The sequence below is a fragment of the Mus caroli genome, unplaced genomic scaffold (genome assembly GCF_978045245.1).
Source record: "Mus caroli unplaced genomic scaffold, Mus_caroli_1 scaffold_8, whole genome shotgun sequence".
In the NCBI taxonomy this organism is placed as follows: domain Eukaryota; kingdom Metazoa; phylum Chordata; class Mammalia; order Rodentia; family Muridae; genus Mus; species Mus caroli.
In genome coordinates this window covers 42,086,096-42,095,758 of record NW_028227263.1, presented here as the reverse complement: position 1 = coordinate 42,095,758, position 9,663 = coordinate 42,086,096, and positions in this window count along the sequence as shown.

Below are 9,663 nucleotides of genomic sequence, written 5' to 3'. Positions count from 1 at the left end.
TATAAATAAGGCTGCTATGAATATAGTGGAGCATGTGCCCTTCTTACCGGTTGGAACATCTTCTGGATATATGCCCAGGAGAGGTATTGCTGGATCCTCCTGTAGTACTATGTCAAATATTCTGAGTAACCGCCAGACTGATTTCCAGAGTGGTTGTAGAAGTTTGCAATCCCACCAACAATGGAGGAGGGTTCCTCTTTCTCCACATCCTTGCCAGCATCTGCTGTCACCTGAATTTTTGATCTTATCCATTCTGACTGATGTGAGGTGGAATCTCAGAGCTGTTTTGATTTGAATTTCTCTGATGATTAAGGATGTTGAACATTTCCTCAGGTGCTTCTCAGCCATTCGGCATTCCTCAGGTGAGAATTCTCTGTTCAGCTCTGAGCCCCAATTTTTAATGGGGTTATTTGATTTTCTGGAGTCCACCTTCTTGAGTTCTTTATATATATTGGATATTAGTCCCCTATCTGATTTAGGATAGGTAAAAATCCTTTCCCAATCTGTTGGTGTTCTTCTTGTCTTATTGAAGGTGTCTTTTGCCATGCAGAAGCTTTGCAACTTTATGAGGTCCCATTTGTCCATTCTCGATCTTACAGCACAAGCCACTGCTTTTCTATTCAGGAATTTTTCCCCTGTACCCATATCTTTGAGGCTTTTCCCTACTTTTTCCTCTATAAGTTTCAGTTTCTTTGGTTTTATGTGGAGATCCTTAATCCACTTAGATTTTACCTTAGTACAAGGAGATAGGAAAGGATCAATTCACATTCTTCTACATAATAATCGCCAGTTGTGCCAGCACCATTTGTTGAAAATGCTGTCTTTCTTCCACTGGATGGTTTTAGCTCCCTTGTCAAAGATCAAGTGACCATAGGTGTGTGGGTTCATCTCTGGGTCTTCGATTCTGTTCCATTGGTCTACTTGTCTGTCACTATACCAGTACCATGCAGTTTTTATCACAATTGTTCTGTAGTAGAGCTTTATGTCCAGCATGGTGATTCCACCAGAGGTTCTTTTATCCTTGAGAAGAGTTTTTGCTATCCTAGGTTTTTTGTTATTCCAATGATTCTGTGGATTACCCTTTCAAATTCATTGAAGAATTGAGTTGGATTTTTTTTTTTTTTTTTTTTTGGTTTTTTTGATACAGGGTTTCTCTGTGTAGCCTTGGCTGTCCTGGAACTCACTTTGTAGACCAGGCTGGCCTCGAACTCAGAAATCCACCTGCCTCTGCCTCCCGAGTGCTGGGATTAAAGGCGTGCGCCACCACGCCCGGCCTTTGAGTTGGATTTTTGAAGGGGATTGCATTGAATCTGTAGATTGCTTTTGGCAAGATAGCCATTTTTACTATATTGATCCTGCCAATTCATGAGCATGGGAAGTCTTTCCATCTCCTGAGATTTTCTTTAATTTCTTTCTTCAGAGACTTGAAGGTCTTACCATACAGATCTTTCACTTCCTTAGTTAGAGTCACGCCAAGGTATTTTATATTTTTGTGACTATTGAGAACGGTGTTGTTTCCCTAATTTCTTTCTCAGCCTGTTTATCCTTTGTGTCCAGAAAGGCCATTGACTTGTTGGAGTTAGTTTTATATCCAGCTACTTCATTGAAGCTGTTTATCAGGATTAGGAGTTCTCTAGTGGAATTTTTAGGGTCACTTATATATACTATCATATCATCTGCAAAAAGTGATATTTTGAATTCTTCCTTTCCAATTTTATCCGCTTGATCTCCTTTTGTTGTCTAATTGCTCTGGCTAGCACTTGAAGTACAATGTTGAATAGGTAGGGAGAGAGTGGACAGCCTTGTCTAGTCCCTTATTTTAGTAGGATTGCTTCCAGCTTCTCAACATTTACTTTGATGTTGGCCACTGGTTTGCTGTAGATTGCTTTTATCATGTTTAGGTATGGGCCTTGAATTCCTGACCTTTCCAAGACTTTTATCATGAATGGGTGTTCAACTTTGTCAAGTAAGTATAAGCAACTCTTTTTTTTTTAAAATATTTTTATTACATATTTTCCTCAATTACTTTTCCAATGCTATCCCAAAAGTCCCCCATAGCGCCCCCCACTTCCCGACCCACCCATTTCCATTCTTATGGCCCTGGCATTCCCCTATATTGGGGCATATAAAGTTTGCAAGTCCAATGGGCCTCTCTTTTCAGTGATGGCCGACTAGGCCATCTTTCGATACATATGCAGCTAGAGACAAGAGCTCCGGGGTACTGGTTAGTACATCATGTTGTTCCAACAATAGGGTTGCAGATCCCTTTAGCTCCTTGGGTACTTTCTCTAGCTTCTCCATTGGGAGCCCTGTGATACATCCAATAGCTGACTGTGAACATTGACTCCTGTGTTTGCTAGGCCCCGGCATCATCTCACAAGAGACAGCTATATTTGGGTCCTTTCAGCAAAATCTTGCTAGTGTATGCAATGGTGTCAGCGTTTAGAAGCTGCTTATGGGATGGATCCCTGGATACGGCAGTCTCTAAATGGTCCATCCTTTCATCACAGCTACGAACTTTGTCTCTGTAAATCCTTCCCTTGGTGTTTTGTTCCAAATTCTAAGAAGGGGCACAGTGTCCACACTTTGGTCTTCATTCTTCTTGAGTTTCATGCGTTTAGCAAATTGTATCTTATATCCTGGGTATCCTAAGTTTTGGGCTAATATCCACTTATCAGTGAATACATATTGTGTGAATTCTTTTGTGATTGTGTTACTTCACTCAAGATGATGCCCTACAGGTCCATCCATTTGCCTAGGAATTTCATAAATTCATTTTTTTAATAGCTGAGTAGTACTCCATTGTGTAAATGTACCATAATTTCTGTATCCATTCCTCTGTTGAGGGACATCTGGGTTCTTTCCAGCTTCTGGCTATTATAAATAGGGCTGCTATGAACATAGTGGAGTATGTGTCCTTTTTACCGGTTGGGACATCTTCTGGATAAATGCCCAGGAGAAGTAATGCTGGATCCTCCTGTAGTACTATGTCCAATTTTCTGAGGAACCGCCAGACTGATTTCCAGAGTGGTTGTACAAGCTTGCAATCCCACCAACAATGGAGGAGTGTTCCTCTTTCTCCACATCCTCGCCAGCATCTGCTGTCACCTGTATTTTTGATCTTAGCCATTCTGACTGGTGTGAGGTGGAATCTCAGGGTTGTTTTGATTTGCATTTCCCTGATGATTAAGGATGTTGAACATTTTTTCAGGTGCTTCTCTGCCATTCCGTATTCCTCAGGTGAGAATTCTTTGTTCAGTTCTGAGCCCCATTTTTTAATGGGGTTATTTGACTTTCTGGAGTCCGCCTTCTTGAGTTCTTTATATATATTGGATATTAGTCCCTTATCTGATTTAGAATAGGTGAAGATCCTTTCCCAAACTGTTGGTGGTTTTTTTGTCTTATTGATGGTGTCTTTAGCCTTGCAGAAGCTTGGCAGTTTCATGAGGTCCCACTTGTCAATTCTCAATCTTACAGCACAAGCCATTACTGTTCTATTCAGGAATTTTTCCCCTGTGCCCATATCTTCAAGGCTTTTCCCCACTTTCTCCTCTATAAGTTTCAGTGTCTCTGGTTTTATGTGAAGTTCCTTGATCCACTTAGACTTGACCTTAGTACAAGGAGATAGGAATGGATCGATTTGCATTCTTTTACATGTTAAGAACCAGTTGTGCCAACACCATTTGTTGAAAATGCTGTCTTTCTTCCACTGGATGTTTTTAGCTCCCTTGACGAAGATCAAGTGACCGTAGGTGTGTGGGTTCATTTCTGGGTCTTCAATTTTATTCCATTGGTCTATTTGTCTGTCACTATACCACTACCATGCAGTTTTTATCACAATTGCTCTGTAGTAAAGCTTTAGGTCCGGCATGGTGATTCCACCAGAGGTTCTTTTATCCTTGAGAAGAATTTTTGCTATCCTAGGTTTTTTGTTATTCCAGATGAATTTGCAGATTGCAATTTCTATTTCGTTGAAGAATTGATTTGGAATTTTGATGGGGATTGCATTGAATCTGTAGATTGCTTTTGGCAAGATAGCCATTTTTACAATGTTGATCCTGCTAATCCATGAGCATGGGAGATCTTTCCATCTTCTGAGATCTTCTATAATTTCTTTCTTCAGAGACTTGAAGTTTTTTTTTTTTTTGATTTTTATTACATAATTTCCTCAATTACATTTCCAATGCTATCCCAAAAGTCCCCCATAGCACCCCCCACTTCCCTACCCACCCATTCCCATTCTTTTGGCCCTGGCATTCCCCTATATTGGGGCATATAAAGTTTGCAAGTCCAATGGGCCTCTCTTTCCATTGATGGCCGACTAGGCCATCTTTCGATACATATGCAGCTAGAGACAAGAGCTCCGGGGTTCTGGTTAGTACATCATGTTGTTCCAACAATAGGGTTGCAGATCCCTTTAGCTCCTTGGGTACTTTCTCTAGCTTCGCCATTGGGAGCCCTGTGATACATCCAATAGCTGACTGTGAACATCCACTCCTGTGTTTGCTAGGCCCCGGCATCGTCTCACAAGAGACAGCTATATTTGGGTCCTTTCAGCAAAATCTTGCTAGTGTATGCAATGGTGTCAGCGTTTAGAAGCTGCTTATGGGATGGATCCCTGGATACGGCAGTCTCTAAATGGTCCATCCTTTCATCACAGCTACGAACTTTGTCTCTGTAACTCCTTCCCTGGGTGTTTTGTTCCCAATTCTAAGAAGGTGCACAGTGTCCACACTTTGGTCTTCATTCTTCTTGAGTTTCATGTGTTTAGCAAATTGTATCTTATATCTTGGGTATCCTAAGTTTTGGGCTAATATCAACTTATCAGTGAATACATATTGTGTGAGTTCTTTTGTGATTGTGTTATTTCACTCAACATGATGCCCTCCAGGTCCATCCATTTGGCTAGGAATTTCATAAATTCATTCTTTTTAATAGCTGAGTAGTATTCCATTGTGTAAATGTACCATAATTTTTGTATCCATTCCTCTGCTGAGGGACATCTGGGTTCTTTCCAGCTTCTGGCTATTATAAATAGGGCTGCTATGAACATAGTGGAGCATGTGTCCTTTTTACCAGTTGGGACATCTTCTGGATATATGCCCAGGAGAGGTATTGCTGGATCCTCCGGTAGTACTATGTCCAATTTTCTGAGGAACCGCCAGACTGATTTCCAGAGTGGTTGTACAAGCTTGCAATCCCACCAACAATGGAGGAGGGTTCCTCTTTCTCCACATCCTCGCCAGCATCTGCTGTCACCTGAATTTTTGATCTTAGCCATTCTGACTGGTGTGAGGTGGAATCTCAGGGTTGTTTTGATTTGCATTTCCCTGATGATTAAGGATGTTGAACATTTTTTCAGGTGTTTCTCTGCCATTCGGTATTCCTCAGGTGAGAATTCTTTGTTCAGTTCTGAGCCCCATTTTCTAATGGGGTTATTTGACTTTCTGGAGTCCACCTTCTTGAGTTCTTTATATATATTGGATATTAGTCCCTTATCTGATTTAGGATAGGTGAAGATCCTTTCCCAATCTGTTGGTGGTTTTTTTGTCTTATTGATGGTGTCTTTAGCCTTCCAGAAGCTTTGTAGTTTCATGAGGTCCCACTTGTCAATTCTCGATCTTACAGCACAAGCCATTACTGTTCTATTAAGGAATTTTTCTCCTGTGCCCATATCTTCAAGGCTTTTCCCCACTTTCCCCTCTATAAGTTTCAGTGTCTCTGGTTTTATGTGAAGTTCCTTGATCCACTTAGACTTGACCTTAGTACAAGGAGATAGGAATGGATCGATTCGCATTCTTCTACATGTTAACAACCAGTTGTGCCAGCACCATTTGTTGAAAATGCTGTCTTTCTTCCACTGGATGTTTTTAGCTCCCTTGTCGAAGATCAAGTGACCGTAGGTGTGTGGGTTCATTTCTGGGTCTTCAATTCTATTCCATTGGTCTATTTGTCTGTCACTATACCAGTACCATGCAGTTTTTATCACAATTGCTCTGTAGTAGAGCTTTATGTCCGGCATGGTGATTCCACCAGAGGTTCTTTTATCCTTGAGATGAGTTTTTGCTATCCTAGGTTTTTTGTTATTCCAGATGAATTTGCAGATTGCGCTTTCTAATTCGTTGAAGAATTGATTTGGAATTTTGATGGGGATTGCATTGAATCTGCAGATTGCTTTTGGCAAGATAGCCATTTTTACAATGTTGATCTTGCCAATCCATGAGCATGGGAGATCTTTCCATCTTCTGAGATCTTCTATAATTTCTTTCTTCAGAGACTTGAAGTTTTTATTATACAGATCTTTCACTTCCTTAGTTAGAGTCACGCCAAGATATTTTATATTATTTGTGACTATTGAGAAGGGTGTTGTTTCCCTAATTTCTTTCTCGGCCTGTTTATTCTTTGTGTAGAGAAAGGCCATTGATTTGTTTGAGTTAATTTTATATCCAGCTACTTCACCGAAGCTGTTTATCAGGATTAGGAGTTCTCTGGTGGAATTTTTAGGGTCACTTATATATACTATCATACCATCTGCAAAAAGTGATATTTTGACTTCATCTTTTCCAATTTGTATCCCTTTGATCTCCTTTTGTTGTCGAATTGCTCTGGCTTGGACTTCAAGTACAATGTTGAATAAGTATGGAGAAAGTGGACAGTCTTTTCTAGTCCCTGATTTTAGAGGGATTGCTTCAAGCTTCTCACCATTTACTTTGATGTTGGCTACTGGTTTGCTGTAGATTGCTTTTATCATGTTTAGGTATGGGCCTTGAATTCCTGATCTTTCCAAGACTTTTATCATGAATGGGTGTTGGATCTTATCAAATGCTTTTTCCGCATCTAACGAAATGACCATGTGTTTTTTGTCTTTGAGTTTGTTTATATACTGGATTACGTTGATGGATTTCCATATATTGAACCATCCCTGCATCCCTGGGATGAAACCTACTTGGTCAGGATGGATGATTGTTTTGATGTGTTCTTGGATTCGGTTAGCAAGAACTTTATTGAGGATTTTTGCATCAATATTCATAAGGGATATTGGTCTGAAGTTTTCTATCTTTGTTGGGTCTTTTTGTGGTTTAGGTATCAGAGTAATTGTGGCTTCATAGAATGAGTTGGGTAAAGTACCTTCTGTTTCTATTTTGTGGAATAGTTTGTGAAGAACTGGGATTAGATCTTCTTTGAAGGTCTGATAGAACTCTGCACTAAACCCATCTGGTCCTGGGCTTTTTTTAGTTGGGAGACTATTAATGACTGCTTCTATTTCTTTGGGGGATATAGGGCTGTTTAGATCATTAACCTGATCTTGATTCAACTTTGGTACCTGGTATCTGTCTAGGAACTTCTCCATTTCATCCAGGTTCTCCAGTTTTGTTGAGTATAGCCTTTGGTAGAAGGATCTGATGGTGTTTTGGATGTCTTCAGGATCTGTTGTTATGTCTCCTTTTTCATTTCTGATTTTGTTAATTAGGATGCTTTCCCTGTGCCCTCTAGTGAGTCTGGCTAAGGGTTTATCTATCTTGTTGATTTTCTCAAAGAACCAGCTCCTTGATTGGTTGATTCTTTGAATAGTTCTTCTTGTTTCCACTTGGTTGATTTTGCCCCTGAGTTTGATTATTTCCTGCCGTCTACTCCTCTTGGGTGAATTTGCTTCCTTTTGTTCTAGTGCTTTTAGGTATGTTGTCAAGCTGCTAATGTGTGCTCTCTCTAGTTTCCTTTTGGAGGCACTCAGAGCTATGAGTTTTCCTCTTAGAAATGCTTTCATTGTGTCCCATAAGTTTGGGTATGTTGTGGCTTCATTTTCATTGAACTCTAAAAAGTCCTTAATTTCTTTCTTTATTCCTTCCTTGACCAAGGTATCACTGAGAAGAGTGTTGTTCAGTTTCCACGTGAAGGTTGGCTTTCTATTATTTATTTTGTTATTGAAGATCAGCCTTAGTCCATGGTGATCTGATAGGATGCATGGGACAATTTCAATATTTTTGTATCTGTTGAGGCCTGTTTTGTGACCAATTATGTGGTCAATTTTGGAGAAGGCACCATGAGGTGCTGAGAAGAAGGTATATCCTTTTGTTTTAGGATAGAATGTTCTGTAGATATCTGCCAGATCCATTTGACTCATAATTTCTCTTAGTTTCTCTGTGTCCCTGTTTAGTTTCTGTTTCCATGATCTGTCCATTGGTGAAAGTGGTGTGTTGAAGTCTCCCACTATTATTGTATGAGGTGCAATGTGTGCTTTGAGATTTACTAAAGTTTCTTTAATGAATGTGGCTGCCTTTGTATTTGGAGCATAGATATTCAGGATTGATAGTTCCTCTTGGAGGATTTTACCTTTGATGAGTATGAAGTGTCCCTCCCTGTCTTTTTTAATGACTTTGGGTTGGAAGTCAATCTTATCAGATATTAGAATGGCTACTCCAGCTTGTTTCTTCATACCATTTGCTTGGAAAATTGTTTTCCAGCCTTTCATTCTGAGGTAGTGTCTATCTTTTTGTCTGAGATGAGTTTCCTGTAAGCAGCAAAATGTTGGGTCTTGTTTGTGTAGCCAGTTTGTTAGTCTATGTCTTTTAATCGGGGAGTTGAGCCCATTGATATTAAGAGATATTAAGGAAAAGTAATTGTTGTTTCCTGTTATTTTTGTTGTTAAAGTTGGCATTCTGTTCTTGTGGCTGTCTTCTTTTAGGTTTGTTGAGGGATTACCTTCTTTTTGTTTCTAGGGCGTGGTTCCTGTCCTTGTATTGGTTTTTTTCTGTTATTATCCTTTGAAGGGCTGGATTCGTGGAGAGATAATGTGTGAATTTGGTTTTGTTGTGGAATACTTTGGTTTCTCCATCTATGTTAATTGAGAGTTTGGCTGGGTATAGTAGCCTGGGCTGGAATTTGTGTTCTTTTAGTGTCTGTATAACAACCGTCCAGGATCTTCTGGCTTTCATAGTCTCTGGTGAAAAATCTGGTGTAATTCTGATAGGCTTGCCTTTATATGTTACTTGGCCTTTTTCTCTTACTGCTTTTAGTATCCTATCTTTATTTAGAGCATTTGTTGTTCTGATTATTATGTGTCGGGAGGTATTTCTTTTCTGGTCCAGTCTACTTGGAGTTCTGTAGGCTTCTTGTATGTTCATGGGCATCTCTTTCTTTAGATTTGGGAAGTATTCTTCTATAATTTTGTTGAAGATGTTTGCTGGTCCTTTAATTTGAAAATCTTCATTCTCATCCACTCCTATTATCCGTAGGTTTGGTCTTCTCATTGTGTCCTGTATTTCTTGGATGTTTTGAGTTAGGATCTTTTTGCATTTTACATTTTCCTTGATTGTTGTGCCGATGTTCTCTATAGAATCTTCTGCACTCGAGATTCTCTCTTCCATCTCTTGTATTCTGTTGCTGATGCTGGTATCTATGGTTCCAGATTTCTTTCCTAGGGTTTCTATCTCCAGTGTTGCCTCATTTTGGGTTTTCTTTATTGTGTCTACTTCCCTTTTTAGGTCTAGTATGGTTTTGTTCATTTCCATCACCTGTTTGGATGTGTTTTCCTGTTTTTCATTAGGGACTTCTACCTGTTTGATTATGTTATCCTGTTTTTCTTTAAGGATTTGTAACTCTTTAGCAGTGTTCTCCTGCAATTCTTTAAGGGATTTTTGTGCTTCCTCTTTATTGTCTTCTACC